At 47.7% G+C, this 23,193-nt stretch overlaps 1 protein-coding gene across 1 annotated transcript in view; it reads right to left on the bottom strand.

Annotated features, from left to right (window-relative positions):
- The window catches only part of LOC147115739 (uncharacterized), a 251,890-nt gene that overhangs the window by 153,447 nt on the left and 75,250 nt on the right, over positions 1-23,193 (bottom strand). The gene's annotated exons all lie outside the window — the stretch shown is intronic.

Genomic DNA, 23,193 nt, shown 5'->3' with positions numbered 1-23,193 from the left:
TATGGGCATAAATAAAAGTGGGTGATTTCATTATAAAAAGTTCTATTACAAAAAAAATGACATTGGCATGTAGTCATTTATTAAATAAGATTTTTTTCCTCTTCTTTCAATGTAACAGCAAAAGAGGTGTAGTATGGTAAATGGAGGGGTAGAACTAAAATAAATTACATCTTGGCAAAATATACTTTTATTCCAATACAAATGTAATAAAATTTACTTCAACATTTTTTTTTGGAAGATCTACATTACTCCTAAGTCCCAAAATCAAGGGTGAAGTGCGGTTTGCCATGATCCACATCAGTCAGGAATTCCATCCCTCACAGCATGACCTCATTTCCCCAAACAATGGAAGATATGCTGTAATAGATTGACTGCCACAACAGACACCAAAGCTGGTCCCTTGTGACCTTCCATCATAACCTCAAGACTGATTTTCACAAAGCAGGAGAGGCAATATATTTTTTAAATAAACTCTATTTAAAAAAGAAAGAGACCAGACCTGTTTAGTACAATAGTAGATCAACTTTTTCCTTTAATCATTATCTATGAAGTAAGCAACAAATGTAAACACCTATAAACTAGGTTTCTACCTTGAGCCAAGATCAAAACCAATTTTATGCTATATGCAGTGGAGGAAAATATATCCCTTTGACCTGAGTTTTGGGGCAGGATTTTCAGCCCTCCATCTGCTGCTTTTTCAGTGGAACTGGAATGGATAGAAGTGGGAACTGGGATAGGGAAGTGCTGCACCGTGCTGCATTCCTGCCTATTTTCACACCCTGGTAACTTGCCATTGGAAGTGATGTGTGATGCCCAACGCATCAGGCTGTATTGTAATCAACAACAACTTGTATTTATATAGCACCTTTAACGTAGTAAAACATCCCAAGGCGCTGAATAGGAGTATTTTAAGACAAAAAATTTGACACCGATCCACATAAAGATAAATTAGGGCAGGTGACCAAAAGCTTGGTCCAAGAGGTAGATTTTAAGGAGTGTCTTAAAGGAGGAAAGAGAGGTAGAGAGGCGGAGAGGTTTAGATAGGGAATTTCAGAGCTTAGGGCCTAGGCAACAGAAGGCACGGCCACCAATGGTTGAGCGATTATAATCAGGGATGCTCAAGAGGGCAGAATTAGAGGAGCGCAGATATCTCGGGGGGTTGTGGGGCTGAACGAGATTACTGAGATAGGAAGGGGTGAGGTCATGGAGGGATTTGAAAACAAGGATGAGAATTTTGAAAATGAGGCGCTGCTTAACCGGGAGCCAATGTTAGGTCAGCAAGCACAGGGGAGATGGGCGAACGGGACTTGGTGTGAGTTAGGACATGGGCAGCCGAGTTTTGGATGACCTCAAGTTTACGTAGGGTGGAATGTGGGTAGCCAGCCAGGAGTGCGTTGGAATAGTCAAGTCTAGAGGTAACAAAAGCAATCATATGCAAATGATGGAAATAAATCATCCTGAGTATGTTGCATCATAGAATTTTACACCACAGAAGGAGGCCATTCTGCCTGCCATGCCTGTGTGGCTCTTTGAAAGAGCTATCCAATTTACTCCCACACCTGAGCTTTTTACCCATAATCCTGCAAATGAGGCTTCTTCAAGTTCATGTCCAATTGCCTTTTGAAAGTTACTATGGAATCTGGTTCCATCACATGTAGTGCATTCCAGATCTTAACAATGCTTTGTGAAGCAATTTCTCCCCATTTCCCCTCTAGTTCTTTTGTCAATGATTTTCAATCTATGGCCTCTGATTACCGATCCACTTGCCAGAGGAAATAGTGACCAGAATTTTCCCTACCGAGTCGGGTCAGGTGCGTGTGGCCCGCATTGCGGGTCGGTACCATGATGTATTGATCAGCTCGCTCCTCAAAGCGACTTTAGCGTAATGGCCCCTATTAAGGCAGACTTGCGCATTTCCCAGCCCTATTGAATGGTGTGGGCCGATAAATCCCCAGGGCCTGATAATCTAGGGTACTGAAGGAAGTGGCCCTAGAAATAGTAGATGCATTGCTGGTCATATTCCAAAATTCTATAGACTCTGGAACAGTTCCCATGGATTGGAGGGTAGCTAATGTAACCCCACTATTCAAAAAAGGTGGTAGAGAGAAAACGGGGAATTATAGACCGGTAAGCCTGACATCGGTAGTGGGGAAAATGCTAGAGTCCATTATAAAAGATGTAATAGCAGAGCACTTGGAAAACAGTAACAGGGTCGGACAAAGTCAACAGGGTTTACAAAAGGTAAATTGTGCTTGACTAATCTACTGGAATTTTTTGAGGATGTAACTGGTAGAATAGATAAGGGAGAACCAGTGGATGTGGTGTATTTGGACTTTCAGAAGGCTTTCAATAAGGTCCCACATAAGAGATTAGCGTGCAAAGTTAAAGCACATGGGATTGGGGGTAAGGTACTGACTTGGATAGAGAACTGGTTGGCAGACAGGAAGCAAAGAGTTGGAATAAACGGGTCTTTTTCCGAGTGGCAGGCAGTGACTAGTGGGGTACCGCAGGGATCGGTGCTAGGACCCCAGTTATTCACAATATATATTAATGATCTAGACGAGGGAAATGGATGTAATATTTCCAAGTTTGCAGACAACACAAAGCTGGGTGGGCGTGTGTGCTGTGAGGAGGATGCAGAGAAACTCCAGTATAATTTGGACAGGTTGGGTGATTGGGCAGATGCATGGCGGATGCAGTATAATGTGGATAAATGCGAGGTTATCCACTTTGGTGGCAAAAACAGGAAGGCAGATTATTATCTGAACGGCAATAGATTGGGAAAAGGGGAAGTGCAACGAGACCTGGGTGTCCATGTGCACCAGTCGCTGAAGGTAAGCATGCAGGTACAGCAGGCAGTTAAGAAGGCAAATGGTATGTTGGCCTTCATAGCGAGAGGATTCAAGTACAGGAGCAAGGATGTCTTGCTGCAGTTGTACAGGGCCTTGGTGAGACCACACCTTGAGTATTGTGTACAGTTTTGGCCGCCTTATCTGAGGAAGGATGTTCTTGCCATGGAGGGAGTGCAGTGAAGATTCACCAGACTAATACCTGGGATGATGTCTGAAGAGAGATTGGGTCGATTGGGCTTGTATTCGCTAGAGTTTAGAAGAATGAGAGGGGATCTCATTGAAACTTATAAAATTCTAACAGGACTAGACAGACTAGATGCAAGAAGGATGTTCCCGATGGCGGGGGAGTCCAGAACCAGGGGTCACAGTCTAAGGATAAAGGGTAAGCCAATTAGGACACGGATGAGGAGGAATTTCTTCACCCAGAGAGTGGTGAACCTGTGGAATTCTCTACCACAGAAGGCCATTGAGGCCAATTCATTAAATATATTCAAGAAGAGTTAGATATATTTCTTAAGGCTAAAGGGATCAAGGAATATGGGGAGAAAGCAGGGACAGGGTACTGAATTTGGATGATCAGCCATGATCTCATTAAATGGCGGAACAGGCTCGAGGGGCCGAATGGCCTACTCCTGCTCCTATCTTCTATGTTTCTATGTATGTCTGAAGACATCATCAATGACTCATTTCCAGCGGGGATATTTAAAGCAGCCTTGGCCACATCGCATTTGAAGGTTCATGTAGGAGTGTGGAGGGAGTATATTGGAGGATTTTGATTTTGCTGAGATTTCTAAACATGAGTTCCCAAAGACAGAGAGCTGCATCCCAGTTTTCTGATGACTCCCTGCATATTCTTATAGAGAGAGTCAGAGCATGCATGGAGGTCCTCTTCCCTGCTGATGGGCAGAAAAGACAAAAAAAAGAGCCTGGCTCCAAATAGCTGAGGAGGTGAACAGCAGGGATGTGGTGAGGCGGACCTGGGTGCAGTGCCGGAAGCACTTCAATGATCTGATGAGATCAGGAAAGGCGCGTGCAAAGCCACACTCACCTTCATCCTGCTCTTCCTGTCACCACATCCCCATCACTCTGCCTTCCCAAGCCTACTCCTGCACATCATTCCTCACACCAACATACCTTGCACGTTCATCCATCCCTCTCTATGTACATACTTATTATGTCCGTGTATAATTGAGACACAGACTGCAGGAGTTGATTATAACAAGTCTTTACTGAATGGAGACAACCTGGAAACTGAAACTACAGAAGCCTGCTAGGGCCTTTTATACAGGGGTTGTCACTGCCGGTACTGCAGTCTGAGACCAGTTATTCCCTTAAAGGTACATACACAACAATTCCTCCCCTTTTAGATAAACAGTACATAACATTCATTTAACAACTAAATAATAACTAATTACAAATACAGTTGCTAGATACATTGGTTGAAGTTAAGCAATTATAAGTTCAGTCTTTGAGGAGGCTTCCTGATTCTGTCTGGATATCAGGTTCTTCTGGCAAGGTTGAGTCGGGATCAATGTCGTTGTTTGGTTCGTCTGCTTCCAATATCACCGATTCTGCGGTAGATGCAATTGGTACTTCGGTTTCATCGCCAGGTGTATCAGATCGTGGTGTGGAGTTGACGTTTTCCAGTGACTCTAGAACCTGGTCAGCATGGCGTCTTACAATGCTCTCTCCAACGTCCACGGTATAAATTAGAGGTCCTTGCCGTGTACAGATCGTTCCTGGCTGCCATTTCTCTGTGTGGTAGTCCCGGGCCAAAACTGGTTGACCTATCTTAAAACTCCTGGTCGGCCTTTCATTCATATTCTGAAACTGCCTGTTCTCCACATCTCTTCTGACGTTTGGCTTAACCAAATCCAAGCGGCATCGTAGCCTTCGATTGAAGAACATCATGGCTGAAGTTTGGTTGGTAACCACATGTGTCGCATTCCGGTAGGCAAACAAGAAGTTATCCACCTTGTGTTGTAGGGGTATATCTTCATTACACATTGCCTTGATAGCCTTCTTGAATGTTTGAACAAATCTCTCAGCCAATCCATTAGTGGCTGGATGATATGGGGCGGATGTGTAATGCTTAACACCATTGTTCTTTAAGAACCTCCGGAACTCTTCAGACACAAACTGTGGTCCATTGTCAGAGCAAATCTGTTCAGGCAGCCCATTCCTGGCGAATATGGTTCGTAAGACTGTGATTGTTTTTTCCGTGGTGGTTGAGGACATTTTTATTACCTCTGGCCACTTTGAATGTGCATCCACCGCAATTAAAAACATCGAGTCCATAAAGGGACCAGCAAAATCAATGTGCACCCTTTGCCATGGAGATGAGGGCCACTCCCATGGATGTAGAGGGGCTTGTGGTGGGGCGTTTTGGACCTTCTGTCATCCTGTACAGCTCTTGGTCATCTCTTCGATTTCTCTATCGATTCCGGCCACCACACAAACGCTCTGGCTAAGTACTTCATTTTTACCCCTCCCAGATGACCCTCATGAAGCTCATTGAGCACTCTATCCTTCAATTTGGGTGGAATTACTACTCTGGATCCACATATCAAGGTTCCTCTGCACACTGACAGCTGTTCTCTTCTCAGCGAGAATGCTGGCAGCAGTGGTTCGCCATGTGCTGGCCATCCCTTCACCATTAAATCATAGACCCAGGAGAGTGTCGGGTCATTTCGTGTTTCCTTTTCTTATTTGCATTCGTCACAGGGAGACATTCGACTATAGTCGAGTGGAATAACTCCACTGGATCCACTGCCAGTTCTTCTTCCACCGTCGGCAACGGTAGGCGTGACAATCCATCAGCATTCCCATGCTGTTTAGTTCCTTTGTACTCGATGTCATATTGGTGTGCCCCTAGGAAAAGGGACCAACTCTGTAGCCGTTGTGCCGTCATTATCGGTATGCCCTTCTGAGGGTTGAAAATGGAGACGAGAGGTTGATGATCAGTTAGTAGAGTAAATTTCTGACCGTGCAGGTAGTGATTGAACTTCTTCACCCCCCACACCAGGCTGAGGGCCTCTCTGTCAATCTGGGCATAGTTATGCTCGGCTGAAGTTAACGGGCGTGACGCAAAAGCTATCGGCCTCTCTGAACCATCAAGGAATTTATGTGACAGTACCGCCCCAACACCGTAGGGAGACGCATCACACGCCAGTCTTATCGGTAGTGATGGGTTGTAGTGAGCCAATACTTCTCTTGAAGTGATTAGGTCCTTACTCTTCTGAAAGGCCCGCTTACATTCATCGCTCCATTTCCATGCTACTCCCGTTCGTAGTAGGGCGTTCAGTGGATGCAGAATTGTGGACAAATTCGGCAAAAACTTATGGTAGTAATTCACCAATCCGAGGAATGACCTCAGTTGCGACACATTTTCAGGCCTTGGAGCCTTAACTACCACTTCAATTTTGTCAGGGGACTTATGCAACCCCTCTTCATCAATCACGTGGCCACAATACGATATCTGTTTCTTAAAAAACTCGCACTTAGGGCGATTGGCTCGTAGCCCATGTTCACGTAGTCTAGTGAGCACCTGCTCTAGGTTGGCAAGGTGTTCACTGTCATCTTCACCTGTCACTAGGATGTCGTCCAAGTAACACTGAGTCCCCGGAATCCCTTGCAGGACTTGTTCCATCGCTCTTTGCCATATCGCCGGAGCTGATGCCACTCCGAATACCAGTCGATTATACTGGTAAAGACCTTTGTGAGTGTTTATCGTGAGATACTTCCCAGAGGATTCTTCAACCTCCATCTGCAAATATGCTTGTGCTAGGTCAATTTTTGTAAAACGCTTCCCTCCAGATAGTGAGGCGAAGATATCTTCTATCCTTGGAAGAGAATACTGTACTGTGTGAACGACTGGGTTCACCGTCGCCTTGAAGTCCCCACAGATGCGAACCTTCCTTGGCTCCTCAGACTTATTGTTTAACATTTTCTTCATGACAGGAATGATGGGTGTCGCCCACTCGCTACAGTCTGCCTTAGATAACACGCCTACCTTCTCCAGATTCTCCAGCTCTGCCTCGACGGCTGGGTGAATTGCATATGGTACCGGTCTTGCTTTGAAAAACTTGGGAATTGCATTCTCCTCTATTTCTATCGAGGCGGTTATGCCTTTAAGAGTGCCCAGTTCTTGTTGAAATATCTCTTTGGCATCAGCTAAGATTGTTGACAATCGTCCAGGGGTGACGTCGTCATCCTTTTTACCAGCCACCGTCAGTGCCTGAATGGAGTGCCAGTCTAAACTTATCTTTCTGATCCATTCACGTCCCAATAACGGTGGTCCACCATCTTGCAGAATGTAGAGATACAATTTCTGTGTTTTTTTGCCGTTGTATTCGACAGGCACCCTTATTTTTGCTCTGGGGTATACTTTTTGCCCCGTATACGTCCTCAAGGCAATGGATGTCTCTCTCAAGGGTATGTGTGAGAATAGCCGCTCGTAGTTTCATTGATTCATGATGGTTAGAGCTGATCCTGTATCCAATTCCATTTTGACTTGGGACCCTGCTATCGTGAGGGTGACCCAAATGGTTTGGTGATCCTCTTTTGCGATTACGTTGTGAAGTTTGAGACAGCTTAGTCTCTTGTTCCCAGATTCACTATCGCTCATCTGGTCTTCGGAACTACTGTCCGTCATCTTTTGTACTTTCCTGTACGGTTCCTTAGTAGCCTTTTTGTTGTCGTTGGTCTTCTTCCCAGACCTGCAAACTCATACAATGTGTCCCATCATTCCGCATTACCTGCATATTTTGTCCTTGGACCAGCAGTCCTTCCGGTCATGGTTTGTTCTGCCGCAGCGATAACATTTTGCAAATCCCCGTGTCATTTCGTGGGTGTCGTATTCCTGTGGCTTTTGTTGTATTTCTGCAGCTCCCCTTGCTGCTGCTTCGTACGATACTGCCATGCTGAAAGCCTTATCTAGCGTCAGCTCTTTCTCTGAGAGTAACCTCTTCTGGGTTCCCTCACTCAGGAGTCCACAGACAAATTTGTCCCGTAAGGTATCTGCCAGTCCTGCTCCGAACTGGCAGTGCTTTGATAGCTTGCGTAGTTCCGTAAGGTAATCAGCATTGCTCTCATTTTTATGCTGATTTCTCCTGTGGAATTTAAATCTTTCTGCTATCAGCAGCGGTGTAGGATTTAGGTGTTCCTGTAGGATAGCAACAATTTCGTTAAAACTCTTCGCCTTCGGTTTGGCTGGAGTAATCAGGTCCCACAATAGGCCGTACATTCTTGCGTCCGTTAAATTTAGCAATACCGATGCCTTTTTCTCATCGGCTATTTCGTTTGCCTCGCAATATACCTCGACTCTTTCCACATACGTGGTCCAGTCTTCTATTGCATTATCGAAGGCAGTGATATCGCCAGTCTTTGGCATCTTGAAAATCTAAGATGGCGCCTCCCGCACTTTGCCTTCATCCCCGATGGATCAAAATGGCGCCTCCCGCGCTTTTCCTTCTTCCCTGCCGAGTTAAGATGGCGCCTCCCGCGCTTTCCCACCACTGCCGCTGCTGCCAACGCTGTTGCTGGAGATTGTATTTATTTTACTATCCTGTAATGGCGATGCCCTATGGTCTTCACGCCTCCCCGATCGCTGCTGCCAACGCCGCTCTCCGCGGTATTTTTATTTTTCTATTGCGCTTCAATATTTGCTCCGTTAATTGAAGAACCGTTCCCGTCGTGGAGCGGACCCTCTGGGACACTTCCCTCCCTCTTCTTAGGTCCGAACGCTGCCCGGCTGCGAAGCACCGGCCGCACCCTGTGTGCTCCACCCTCTCTCTCTCTCTTTGCTTCCCGACTCGCTGCCCGGCCCCATTGCAGAGCCACCCGATCGAGCTCTAGCCCGCCGCAGCCCAGGAAGGATCAGTGCACTACCTGCCACCAGCCCGATTAGCTGGGAAACCACAGACTGGAGACCAAGCCTGGCTCTCGACAGTCTCTCCTGCACTTTTCAATTCGATGATTTGGAGGGCGGTTGCCCACGGTCGACGCCCGTTTCTCAAGTTTCTTTGGATTTTTTTTTTTTTTTTCTGGCTTCGACCTGCAATAACGTCGTCTGAGGTGCTGCCGAGTTGCAGGTAAGTTTGTTTCTTACTCCTCGCCAGTATTATGTCTGTGTATAATTGAGACACGGACTGCAGGAGTTGATTATAACAAGTCTTTACTGAATGGAGACAACCTGGAAACTGAAACTACAGAAGCCTGCTAGGGCCTTTTATACAGGGGTGGTCACTGCCGGTACTGCAGTCTGAGACCAGTTATTCCCTTAAAGCTACATACACAACAATACTCATATCCCCAACTGACTATCCACCCCTCACACTCACCCTCATCCTAATGCAATCATACCAAGTAACATCACAGAAGGAGGCCATTTGGCACTGGCACCCCACTCCATCATAGTCACCCTCTACAGATGTAACCCACACAATCCTTACATTCATGCCATCACTCTCACTCAAACTTCTCTTCTTTCCCTCCTTGCAGAAGAGAGCGAACAACAGGGAGAGGGAGAGAACCGGAGGTGGCCCTCCAGCCTTCAGCACTTTAACTCCAGCAGAGGTGGCCCTGGAGCTCTTAAAAGCTGTAGAGCTGCTGGCGGTGGGAGACAGAGAGAGGGGGTCCTCTCAGCAACCTGGTGACAGAATTACATCTCAAACAACCACACGGCATACAGCAGGCTGGTTACTAATGTCAGCAGCCAGTAAATGTTCATCATGTGCATAATGGTATTGTTAACCGTTCTCAATATAACATTTTTAAATCATCTCTTTACTCTCCCACAGGCCCATCAAGAGACTCCCCCTCCCCCCAACCCTCCCCCCCCACCCCCACCCCCCCATTGTCCAGCCGGAGGATGAAGGCGACTCCTCAGAGGAGCCTCCAGCCTCTGAGGGAGCACTGTCAGCAGACCCAGGCACACCCAGCATCAGTGCAGATACACACACCTTGTTAAGTCCGTGAATGATTGAGACACGGACTAGCAGGAGTGAAAACAAACAGATCTTTACTGGTGGAAGTCCATAACGAAACTAAACAGAGGCTCTCTAGCGCCTTTTATACAGGGGTGGTCACTGCCGGTACTGGAGTCTGAGACCAGTTATTCTCTTAAAGGTACATACACAACAATTCCTCCCCTTTTAGATAAACAGTACATAACATTCATTTAACAACTAAATGATAATGAACTACAATCACAATTACTGTTACTAGATACAGTGGTTAAGTTTAAGCAATTATAAGTTCAGTCTTTGAGGAGGCTTCCTGATTCTGTCTGGATAACGCCTCTTTGGGGTAACAGGTTCTTCTGGCAATGTTGAGTCGGAATCAATGTCGTTGTTTGGTTCATCTGCTTCCAATATTACCAGTTCTGCGGTAGCTGCAATTGGAACGTCGATTTCATTACCAGGTGTATCAGATCATGGTGTGGAGTTGACGTTTTCCAGTGATTCTAGAATCTGGTCAGCATGGCGTCTTACAATGCTCTCCCCAACGTCCACGGCATACATGAGAGGTCCTTGTCGTGTACAAATCGTTCCTGGCTGCCATTGCTCAGTGCGGTAGCCCCGGGCCAAAACTGGTTGACCTATCTTAAAACTCCTGGTCGGCCTTTCATTCATATTCTGAAACTGTCTGTTCTCCACATCTCTTCGGACGTTTGGCTTAACCAAATCCAAGCGGCATCGTAGTCTTCGATTGAAGAACATCATGGCTGGAGTTTGGTTGGTAACCGCATGTGTCGCATTCCGGTAGGCAAACAAGAAGTTGTCCACCTTGTGTTGTAGGGGTATATCTTCATTACACATTGCCTTGATAGCCTTCTTGAATGTTTGGACAAACCTCTCGGCCAATCCATTAGTGGCTGGATGATATGGGGCAGATGTGTAATGCTTAACACCATTGTTCTTTAAGAACCTCCGGAGCTCTTCAGACACAAACTGTGGTCCATTGTCAGAGCAAATCTGTTCAGGCAGCCCATTCCTGGCGAATATGGTTCGTAAAACTGTGATTGTTTTTTCCGTGGTGGTTGAGGACATTTTTATTACCTCTGGCCACATTGAATGTGCATCCACCGCAATTAAAAACATCGAGTCCATGAAGGGACCAGCAAAATCAATGTGCACCCTTTGCCATGGAGATGAGGGCCACTCCCATGGATGCAGAGGAGCTTGTGGTGGGGCGTTTTGGACCTTCTGGCATCCTGCACAGCTCTTGGTCATCTCTTCGATTTCTCTATCGATTCCCGGCCACCACACAAACGCTCTGGCTAAGCTCTTCATTTTTACCCCACCCAGATGACCCTCATGAAGCTCATTGAGCACTCTATCCGTCAACTTAGGTGGAATTACTACTCTGGATCCACACATCAAGGTTCCTCTGCACACTGACAGCTGTTCTCTTCTCAGCGAGAATGCTGGCAGCAGTGGTTCGCCATGTGCTGGCCATCCCTTCACCGTTAACTCATAGACCCGTGATAGTGTCGGGTCATTCCGTGTTTCCTTTTCTATGTTTGCATTCGTCACAGGGAGACATTCGACTATGGTCGAGTGGAATAACTCCATTGGATCCACTGCAAGGTCTTCTTCTTCCACCGTCGGCAATGGTAGACGTGACAATCCATCAGCATTTCCATGCTGTTTAGTTCCTTTGTACTCGATGTCATATTGGTGTGCCCCTAGGAAAAGGGACCATCTCTGCAGCCGTTGTGCTGTCATTATCGGTACGCCCTTCTGCGGGTTGAAAATGGAGACAAGAGGTTGATGATCGGTTAGTAGAGTAAATTTTTGACCGTGCAGACAGTGATTGAACTTCTTCACCACCCACACTAGGCTGAGGGCGTCTCTGTCAATCTGGGCGTAGTTACGCTCAGCAGAAGTTAACGAGCGTGACGCAAAAGCTATCGGCCTCTCCAAACCATCAAGGAATTTATGTGACAGTACCGCCCCAATGCCGTAGGGAGACACATCACACGCCAGCCTGATTGGCAGTGCTGGGTTGTAGTGAGCCAATACTTCCTTCGAAGTGATTAAGTCCTTACTCTTCTTAAAAGCACGTTTACAATCATCGCTCCATTTCCATGCTACCCCCATTCGTAGCAGGGCGTTCAGTGGGTGCAGAATTGTCGACAAATTCGGCAAAAACTTATGATAGTAATTCACCAACCCGATGAGTGACCTCAGTTGCGACACATTTTCAGGCGCTGGGGCCTTAATAACCGCTTCAATTTTGTCAGGGGACTTATGTAACCCCTCTTCATCAATCACGTGGCCACAATACGATATCTGTTTCTTAAAAAATTCGCACTTGGGGCGGTTGGCTCGCAGCCCATTTTCCCGTAGTCGAGTGAGCACCTGTTCTAGGTTGTTAAGGTGTTCACTGTCATCTTCACCTGTTACAAGGATGTCGTCCAAGTAACACTGAGTCCCCGGAATCCCTTGCAGGACTTGTTCCATCGCTCTTTGCCATATCGCCGGAGCCGATGCTACTCCGAATACCAATCGATGATACTGGTAAAGACCTTTATGAGTGTTTATCGTGAGATACTTCCTAGAGGACTCTTCAACCTCCATCTGCAAATATGCTTGTGCTAGGTCAATTTTTGTAAAACACTTCCCTCCAGACAGTGAGGCGAAGATGTCTTCTATCCTTGGAAGAGGATATTGTACTGTGTGAAGGACAGGGTTCAGCGTCACCTTGAAATCCCCACAGATGCGAATCTTCCTTGGCTCTACGGACTTATTGCTTAACGTTTTCTTCATGACAGGAACGATGGGTGTCATCCACTCGCTCCAGTCGACCTTAGACAACACGCCCGCCTTCTCCAGATTCTCCAGCTCTGCCTCGACGGCTGGGTGAATTGCATATGGTACCGGTCTCGCTTTGAAAATCTTGGGAACTGCATTCTTTTCTATTTTTAACGAGACGGTTACGCCTTTAAGCGTGCCCAGTTCTTGTTGAAATACCTCTTTGGCGTTAGCTAAGATTGTTGACAATCGTCCAGGAGTGACTTCGTCATCTTTTTTACCGTCCACCGTCATTGCATGAATGGAATGCCAATCTAAGTTTATCTTCCTGATCCATTCCCGTCCCAATAACGGTGGTCCACCATTTGGCACTATGTAGAGATACAATTTCCGTATTTTCTTGCCATTGTATTCGACAGGCACCCTTATTTTTCCTCTGGGGTATACTTTTTGCCCCGTATACGTCGTCAAGACGATGGATGTCTCTCTCAAGGGTATGTGTGAAAATAGCCGCTCGTAGTCTCGTCGATTCATGATGGTTAGCGCTGATCCTATATCCAATTCCATTTTAACTTGGCACCCTGCTATCGTGAGAGTGACCCAAATGGTTCGGTGATCCTCTTTTGTGATTACATTGTGAAGTTTGAGACAGCTTAGTCTCCTGTTTCCGGATTCACTATCGCTCATCTGGTCTTCGGAACTACTGTCCGTCATCTTTTGTACTTTCTTGTACGGTTCCTTAGTAGCCTTTTTGTTGTCGCTGGTCTTCTTCCCAGACCTACAAACTCGTGAAATGTGTCCAATCTTCCCACATTGTCTGCATATTTTGTCCTTGGACCAGCAGTCCTTCTGGTCATGGTTAGTTCTGCCGCAGCGATAACATTTTGCAAATCCCCGTGTCATTTCGTGGGTGCCGTATTCCTGTGGTTTTTGTTGAATTTCTGCAGCTCCCCTGGCTGCTGCTTCATACGATACTGCTACGCTGAAAGCCTTATCTAGCGTCAGCTCTTTTTCTGAGAGTAACTTCTTCTGTGTTCCTTCACTCAGGAGTCCACAGACAAATTTGTCCCGTAGGGTATCTGCCAGTCCTGCTCCGAACTGGTAGTGCTTTGATAGCTTGCGTAGTTCCGTAAGATACTCAGCATTGCTCTCAACTTTGTGCTGAGTTCTCCTGTGGAATTTAAATCTTTCTGCTATCAACAGCGGTGCAGGGTTTAAGTGTTCCTGGAGGACAGCAACAATTTCATTAAAACTCTTCGCCTTCGGTTTGGCTGGAGTAATCAGGTCCCGCAACAGGCTGTACGTTCTAGCGCCCATTAAGTTTAGCAATATCGATGCCTGTTTCCCCTCCGCTATATCGTTTGCCTCGAAATATACCTCGACTCTTTCCACATACGTGGTCCAGTCCTCTAATGTATTATCAAAAGCAGTGATACAGCCAGTCTTCGGCATCTTGCAAATCTAAAATGGCGCCTTCTTCCCCGATTTAACAAAATGGCGCCTCCCGCGCTTTGCCTTCTTCCCCGCTGTTGTTAGCGCTGCTTTCCACGGTTTCTTGCGCGTATTCTTTTTTTTTTATTATTTTCCCGTCGTGGAGCGGACCTTCTGGGACACTTCCCTCCCTCTTCTTAGGTCCGAACGCTGCCCGGCTTCGAAACACCGGCCGCGCCCTGTATGCTCCACCCTCTCTCTCTCTCTTTGCTTCCCGACTCGCTGCCCAGCCCCGTTGAAAGGCCACCCGATCGAGCTTCATCCCGCCGCAGCCCAGGAAGGATCAGAGCACTACCTGCCACCAGCCCGATTAGCTGGGAAACCACGGACCGAGGAACCCAGCCTGGCTCTGGAAAGTCGCTCCTGCAAGTTTTTAAATCGATGATTGACGGTCGACGCCCGTTTCTTGAGCTTCAATGGCCTCTTTTTTTTTCTTCTGGCTCCGACCTTCAACAACGTCGTCGGATCTGCTGCTGAGTTGCAGGTAAGTTCGTTTCTTACTCGTCACCAGTGTTAAGTCCGTGAATGATTGAGACACGGACTAGCAGGAGTGAAAACAAACAGATCTTTACTGGTGGAAGTCCATAACGAAACTAAACAACAGAGGCTCTCTAGCGCCTTTTATACAGGGGTGGTCACTGCCGGTACTGCAGTCTGAGACCAGTTATTCTCTTAAAGGTACATACACAACACACCTCGGTGGGTGCTGTGCGACATAGAGTAGTGTTGTCACCTGGTGTCTCACAATTAACAAATGAGAAGAGCAGATGGTGTTGACAGGGCACAGGACGCTCCCAGCTCTGCTCAGCTGCATGCAGACATTGAGCCTCAGGGGCCATCGAGAAAGTGGTTGACCCCGGAGGAGCAGCAAGAAATGCAGGAGGCTCTGACAGGTTTTGCAGCCGCAATGTGTGCAAATGTGCAGAGAATGAAGGAGTCCCTCTCCAACATGAGCACCACCATATCACAGACGATGGCGACGATGTGCTCTTCCATGGAAAGGCTGGCCACCTGCATGGAGCAGCAAATGCACCACTCACGTGAGCGCATGCTTGCTATGGAGAACAGATGGCAGAGGCTCATAGACCTTCTCTCTAGCAGGAATCTAAACGTAGACTTGGGCCCTCATGGCCCCACTATCCTAGCACTTGCTAGCTGGGAAGTGCGGGTGGCCCATGAGAGGGATGAAGGTAACAAGGGACATGGAAGTGGGGGCTCCTCTCAAAGCACTCCCACTTCTCCCCCATTGTCAGTCAGAGCCCCAGGTGCTTCCGTGGATTGCGATGGCCGAGTCTGCCCCTGCACAGTTGCAGGAGGAGCAGTCTTTGGCGGGGCCCTCACAAGCTCCAAAACCCAGAGCACGTCCACCAAAAGTGTCTATGCAGTTGCAGCAGGGAAGTGAGCAGCCTGCCTCTACCTCTGCTGAAGCCACAGGAGGAGCACCTCGTAGAAGCACGTGTAAAAGAAAAATGACACAGAAGTAGACACACAAGGGTAAGCACATGGGTGTATAAAGAAGTGTTACTGTTAAGGTTCCGTTACTGTTATCATACTTATCAATCTATTTATTTTCACCACTTTCCGGTCAGCCCACTTTTGTCTGCTACTTTGGAAGTGGCTTTGTGAGTTGGAGTGAATGGCGAGACATTATGTAACCTCTAGCAATGGGGGTCAGTGTGAAAGGAATGGCTTGGTCATTGGAGGGATGTTTTACCGTGTTGTTGCGGGGGGTGGGGGGCAGGCGGGGAGGGGGGGTAGGGTGATATTGGCACAGCATGTGGCAGCCACATGGGTACAATGCAGGAAGTCAAGTATATCTGGCCATGATGAGGCCATCCCTGGCCTCCCAGGCTGCAATATGCTCCGGTGCTGGTGTCATCTGGACCTCAGGTTCCTCCTGCTCCTCCTACTTCTCGTCTTCCAGCTGATGCTCGTCCTCCTCCTCCTCTGAGAGGCTGTGCGCTCTGCGCCTTGCTCGTCATGCAGCTCTAATCTGAGTTGCTGCACTATGTTGTGATCTGTCAAGGCATCTGAAGCGTATCTTCAGCATGCCTATTGTTTGTTCTATGACACATCTGGTGGACATGTGGCTTTCATTAGAACGCTCCTCAGCCGAATTGCTTGACCTCCTCAATAGCATCATGAGCCACATCTTCAGTGGATAGCCCTTGTCTCTAAGCAGCCAGCCGGTAACTCTGTTTGGAGGTAGCGAAGATCTGATGGAGGGTGGACTGGCACAGGAAGGAAGAGTCATGAAAGCTGCTAGGGAATTTGGTGCACACTTGCATGATGATCTTCCTATGGTTGCAGACAAGATGACCATTGAGGGAGTGGAAGCTTTTGAGGTTCACAAACACTCCTGGGTGATGTGGGGGTGCCCTGATGGCCACATGTGTGCAGTCAATGATGCCCTGCACCCGTGGGAAGCCAGCCAGAGCGGCAAAGCTGAGCACATGCTCAGTAACACTGGCTTCATCAGTGGCAAAGTTGACATAATTGGCTGACTTGTTAAACATGGTATTGGTGACCTGTGTGATGCATCTGTGGGTGGCCAACTGGGAGATGCCGCAAACATCTGCTGCAAATCCCTGGAAGGAGTCTGAGGCAAAGAAGTTGAGGGCGCTGGTGATTTTGACAGCCACTGGCGTGTCCACCAGGTCATCTGGGCTGCAGCTCCTGCTCCAGCAAGTTGCAAATGTCTGCAACGACCTGGCGCGATAGCCTGAGCCTCCTTTGGCACTGCTGCTCAGTCATGTTGAGGAAGCTCATCCTCTGCCTGTACACCCTGTGCTGGGGGTATCGCCTCCGGTGTGGTGCAGCCCTGCGCTGATGGCCTCTCTCGTGTGGAGCATCAGGACATTGCGGAGGAGGTTGATGGTGTTGTTGCTGCTACTGCTGGTGTGCCTGCTGCTGCTGGTGTTGGCGCTCATCCTGGTCTGATTCTGAGGACCAAGGTGAGACAGTATAAGCGGCACCCATGCTGATGGAATCGATAGAAAGTCAAGTAGAGATCAGAGGAGCAATCTGTCAATGTTGTGATAGTTAATAGCAATGTGGTGAGAGTGGCAGAAAAGACTTGCAAACTTGAGACACCTAAATCTGTGCTCAAAATGGAGTCAGTAAGAGCCTTTCCCATAGGAAAGTAAGCAGGTGTTACCTAAGAGTATTTATTGGGATTTCCATGGTCTGCATTAATGGCCTCGCTCAATGGCCACTGAGCTTTCGCCTCAGGTTGATAGACATGGTTCCCGAGCTGCGTGATTCCCGTGGTCATCCAGTGAAATTCAAAAGGTAGGGTTAAAATTACTGTTAAGGGTCTCACAACAAGGAGTTAATGAAATTAATTAGGTTGCCTGCCTCTGCCGTTCGGGTCTGTGGCACGCTGGCAAATGTGCCCGAGTTAAAGGCGCAAGGAGGCGGGATGACAGCGCATTCCCGATGTGCTCCCATTTTCTGCAACTTATACTGCCGACCCGCTTCCAAACCCACACGCACAGCAGCGGGAAAATTCCGGCCAGTTTCTCCCTACTTGCTCTATCAAAATCCCTGATAATTTTGAATACCTCTATTAGGTCTCTCCTTAACCTTCTCTTCTCTAAGGAGAACAATCCCAGCTTCTCCAAACTCTCCACATAACTGAATGCCCTCATCCCTGGTATCATCCTGGTAAACCTCCTCTGTACCCTCTCCAGGGCCTTGACATCTTTCCTAAAGTGTGGTGCCTAGAATTGTGCACAATACTCCAGCTGAGGCCTAACCAGTGATTTGTAAAGGTTTAGCATGACTTCCTAGCTTTTGTATTCAATGCCCCTATTTACAAATCCACATGTCCCATAAGCTTTTTTAACTGCCTTATAAATTTGCCCTGCCACTTTTATATGCACCCTCAGGTCCTTCTGCTCTTGCACCCCCTGGCCCCCCCAGAATTGTACCATTTAGATCATATTGCCCAAAGGATTCCAGAGATGTCTATTTACCCCGGGCATCCAGCATTGCTATGGTGGTGGTGAAGGTGGGGGGGCGGTGGGGTGGCAGAATTTAATTATTAAAGTCCCAAGAGTCTCCCCAATGTAGAGGAGACCACATTGTGAGCAGCGAAAACAATATACTAGATTGCAAGAAGTACAAGTAAATCGCTGTTTCACCTGGAAGGGGTGCTTGGGGCGCTGGACAGTGGGAAGGGGGGAAGTATAAGGGCATGTGTTGCATCTCCTGCGCTTGCACGGGAAGGTACCGGGCAAAGGGGAAGGGGTGCTGGGGGTGGTTGAGGAGTGGACTAGGGTGTCGCGGAGGGAACGGAATGCTGAAAGGGGAGGTGAGGGGAAGATGCATTTGGTGGTGGGGTCACGCTGGAGGTGGCGGAAATGGCGGAGGATGATCTGTTGAATGTGGAGGCTGGTGGGGTGAAAGGTGAGGACAAGGGGAACTCTATCGTGGTTCCGGGAGGGAGGGGCAGGGGTGAGGGCAGAAGTGCGGGAGATAGAACGGACACGGTCGAGGGCCATGTCAACCACAGTAGAGGGGAATCCTCGGTTGAGGACAAAGGAGAGCATGTCGGAAGCACTGGTGTGGAAGGTGGCATCATCGGAGCAGATGCGGCGGAGACAGAGAAACTGGGAGAATGGAATAGAGTCCTTACAGGAGGCGGGGTGGGAGGAAGTGTAGTCCAGGTAGCTGTGGGAGTCAGTGGACTTGTAGTGAATGTTAGTCAATAACCCATCCCCAGAGATGGAGATGGAGAAGTCGAGGAAGGGAAGGGAAGAGTCAGAGATGGACCATGTGAAGGTGAGGGAAGGGTGGAAATTGGAAGCAAAGTGAATGAAATTTTCTAGTTCAGGGCGAGAGCAGGAGACGGCACCGATACAGTCATCAATGTACCAGAAAAAGAGGTGAGGGAGGGGATCCGAGTAGGACTGGAACAAAGAGTGTTCCACATATCCCACGAAAAGGCAGGCATAGCTAGGACCCATGCAGATACCCATAGCAACACCTTTGATTTGGAGGAAATGAGTGGAGTCAAAGGAGAAGTTGTTCAATGTGAGAACAAGTTCAGCCAGGCGGAGGAGGGTGGTGGTGGATGGGGACTGGTTGGGCTTCTGTTCAAGGAAGAAGCGGAGCGCCCTCAAGCCATCCTGGTGGGGGATGGAGGCATAGAGGGATTGTACGTCCATAGTGAAAAGGAAGCGGTTGGGGCCGGGAAACTGGAAACTGTTAAAGTGGCAGAGGGCGTCGGAAGAGTCGCGGATGTAAGTGGGAAGAGACTGGACAAGGGGAGAAAAAAATAGAGTCGAGATAGGAAGAGATAAGTTCTGTGGGGCAAGAACAGGCTGAAACGATGGGTCTACCAGGGCAGTCCTGTTTGTGGATCTTGGGAAGGAGGTAGATGCGGGCTGTGCGGGGTTGGGGAACTATGAGGTTGGCGGCCGAGAGGGGGAAGATCTCCAGAGGAGATGAGGTCAGTGACAGTCTTGGAAATGGTGTCTTGATGTTCGGTAGTGGGGTCATGGTCCAGGTGGAGGTAGGAGGAGGTGTCGGAGAGTTGGCGTTCAGCTTCCACTAGGTAGAGGTCGGTTCGCCAAACAACAACAGCACCACCCTTGTCAGTAGGTTTAATGACAATGTCGGGGTTGGATCTGAGAGAATGGAGTGCTGCAAGTTCAGAGGGAGGTAGGTTGGAGTGAGTGAGGGGAGCAGAGAAATGGAGACAGCCGATGTTACGGCGGCAGTTAGCAATGAAAAGATCTAGAGAGGGTAAGAGGCCAGAGGGAGGGGTCCAGGTAGAACGAGAATTCTGAAAGCGGGAGAAAGGGTCAGCCATGTGGTGGGAAGACTCCTGGCCAAAGAAGTGGGCACAGAGGCGAAGGCAGCGGAAAAGGAGCTCAGCATCGTGCCGAGCTCGAAATTCATTGAGGTGGGGGCATAAGGGGATGAAGCTCAGGCCTTTGCTGAGGACTGATCGTTCGGGGTCAGAGAGGGGAAGGTCAGAGGGAATAGTGAAAACGCGGCAGGGGGTGAGGTTGGGAGAAGTGGGGTCAGAGGAAAGTGAAGGGGAAGAAGGTTCCGGAGGGGCGTTGGTGTTCAAGAGTTGATGAAGCTTGCAATCCTTGACATCAGAAAGGAAGAAAAAAGTTTTTTGTTGAAGCGTCGGATGAGTCGAATGATGAAATGGAACTGTGGACCCGGACAGCTTTGAGATAGAGTGCGTCAGTGCTGTTGAAGAGAGAGGTCGAGAGTGTTCATGTGGCGCTGCCCTCATGGCAGCTGTCCTTCATTCTGCCAGTGCAATTCACACCCCATCTAGAGCCATCCTTTATTCCTTAACCTGTCCTATTACCACCTCCTCTCGCCTTGAATATCTTTTAATGTCTCTCAATGTCTCTTAATCTCTCCTGCTTTCTATCCTATCACTTACCTTCCCTTTTGTTCTTTCATCCCCTCCCCCTTTTCCCAGCCCCCAAACCTGCTTTCCATTTCCTGCTGTAAGGGGTTTTAGATCACAGAGGTTTCTCTCTCTAGCGGCCTCTCTCTCTTGCACAGTAAAACCGTGAGTGGTTCGACCCACTCGCCCCTTAGATTCTGTACTCTGGACTTTGGGGCAGGAACTACAATGTAGAGAAAACACTTATAGACCAAGTTTGATGAAATGAAATGGAATTTTATTGCATAATGTAAAACAAATCAAATGCAAGCAAATAAGAGGGTACATGGGAGGGGAAAACACAAACAAATCATAACGACACAGTACTAACTAAGGCAAATACAGGCATATCATACTCTACAAAGATCATCATAAGATGGGGAAAACACACGGGACATCGAGGGACAACAACTCATGTTAATTATACCCTTAAATGTCCACCCCCTTAAACCTATCTAGATCTGATTATGAAGGGCCAGAAACATGCTGACCAATCCAACTAGGAAGTGTAAGGTTTTGAAACAGGTCTGCGTTTGATCCTTTCAGACGTCCCGTCTCCACGTGGTTGTTGGAGCCCCAGCGAACTGCGCCACACCTCTCTCCTGAGGTGGGGGTCGGGGGCAGCTGGACACCGGCTGGTCTGGATGTCGGCGGGGTCGGGGAGCGTTTGCTCGACCCCGGTCAGAGGAGCCTTGGGCTGGCCCCCATCATCTTTTCTGTAGTTTTTTAATTGTCTCTTCTCCCAAGCCGGAGTGGGTCGATGGCCTCTCGTTTCGTCAACGGCCTGGGGTTGGTCGATGATCTCCCGATGTTTTACCCCGGGGCGGGACGCTGGCTCGAACTGTCTTCTTCTAGCGATGATGCTACCGATACGATGGCAGCACCACGATGACCGCTCCGTCTATGGCTTCCTCCCGTTTTCCACGACACATTCTTTCTACCTCTAGGTTCCCAGATATACTTCTCATCAGAAGCCCTTATCTCGTGCCAAATCAGGTTAGTCTTTTGTTTTAATTTTGGCGGGCTGGGAGCACAATGGGGTAGTTATTATATTTTAAACTGTTCTTGGATGGCCGGTAACGGGCCATCTCTGGTCTGGAATGACCTTCATTGTTTTTAATGACCTGGTGATGTCCTTAATGGGTCCTTGATGCTCTTCTCATGAATATGAAACTGTTTCCTTTTGTCTGGTTAAACATTTAGATGGCCTTTATCTACAGGCCGATCTTGACTGGATCTGCATCCAATCTATATGCATATGTGGGTGTCTGGTTTCGTTCTCTCAGAAACGGCTTCCAGAACTTACTGTGGGCTGAATCCACAAAGCTGTCTGAGGACTGCAGGAACCATTTTAAAGTGTCCCAATAAGTTGGTCATGGGGTCTGGCGGCCATTTTGAATGCCCCTTTTTCCTAGGCTTCTTTAAAAACAGTCTTTAAAATCATGGCCTCTTCTGCCATTCGACCCTTTATAATATAAAGTTCAATTTTGCGAACCCTACACTGCTTTTTTCCAGTTCTGATGAAAGGTCATCGCCCCGAAACGTTGACTCTGTTTCTCTCTCCACGGATGCTGCCCTGGCCTGCTGAGTTTTTCCAGCGTTTTCTGTTGTTATTTCTTAATAATCTGGTGTTCACTTTAGAGATTTTTGGACAGCGTTCTGAAGTGCAGTTCAAGCTGTGTAGTTGAAAATTGGACTGATGACAGCCGTGCCAAGAACTAGAAATGTTTATGTATGTTATTGGCAAAATATGTAAGAGAAACAAGAATGGTACAATTGGGTAATCTTTAAAGGGGTATTGATGAAATTCTGAACATTATGGAAGCCTCTATTTTGGGTACTCTTTGACTTCATTGGGAATTGAGTTTTGGAGCCTGTCTTGTAAATTGACCCTTTAATATTATGGAGTAATGCATATTATCGTTTATAATTTTTTTTTTTTTTTAAATGTTGGCAGTTTTTCGGGGGTGGGGGGCAGTGGGGGGTGGCTGGTGGAAGAACAGATCCCTGGCATTTTGCCATAACATCAGGAACAAGTGAAGTAATGGGGGTGAAATTGGTCTTGGGTGGTAGGGCAAAACAGGCAATAACAAATCAGCAGCTCGTTTTACGCCCCACCCGATTTTCTTTTCCATTTTCTTTTCCATTGAAGATCTGGCAATTCGCTATCGCCCATTTTGTGGTACTGCCAAAGACCAATTTCACCCTCAAATATGTTTCGGTATGATTTACATCACTGCAATGTTCATTTGTACAGAAATGAATACTTATTCATGAAAACGGGCCGTGTAACCCGACAGAAGGTGAAACTAAATCTAGTCATCTGATTACATTGCTTTTTGTATTCTCAATGTAAAGAATGTCAGTACTAGGGAATGTGGATTTTTTTTCACTTACAGCAACCAGTGTCAGTATCAAGCCTCCAAGATGACTCTGTCCCAAACATTGAATCTGAACTCCAACATCACAAGAGATTTATGCTATGCTCTCCTGTCCACTGTGAATGAGATAGGGGTTGCCTAAGTTCATTTCATTTAGGACCCAGAGATTAAAAGGAGACTTTCATTCCATCAATCTGAACAAGATTCAATTCCAGGCTGACAGGAGTGAAAAAAGTGTTCTAATCCACCATGCTTCTGGTCTTCTCCATCTGATTGGATTTTCAAAATCTAAA

The sequence above is a fragment of the Somniosus microcephalus genome, chromosome 6, assembly GCF_052327205.1.
Source record: "Somniosus microcephalus isolate GS21.2 chromosome 6, FLI_Smic_1.0, whole genome shotgun sequence".
NCBI classification, from domain to species: domain Eukaryota; kingdom Metazoa; phylum Chordata; class Chondrichthyes; order Squaliformes; family Somniosidae; genus Somniosus; species Somniosus microcephalus.
The sequence above is the reverse complement of the archived record's forward strand: the minus strand, read 5'-3'. Positions and strand labels throughout refer to the sequence as shown.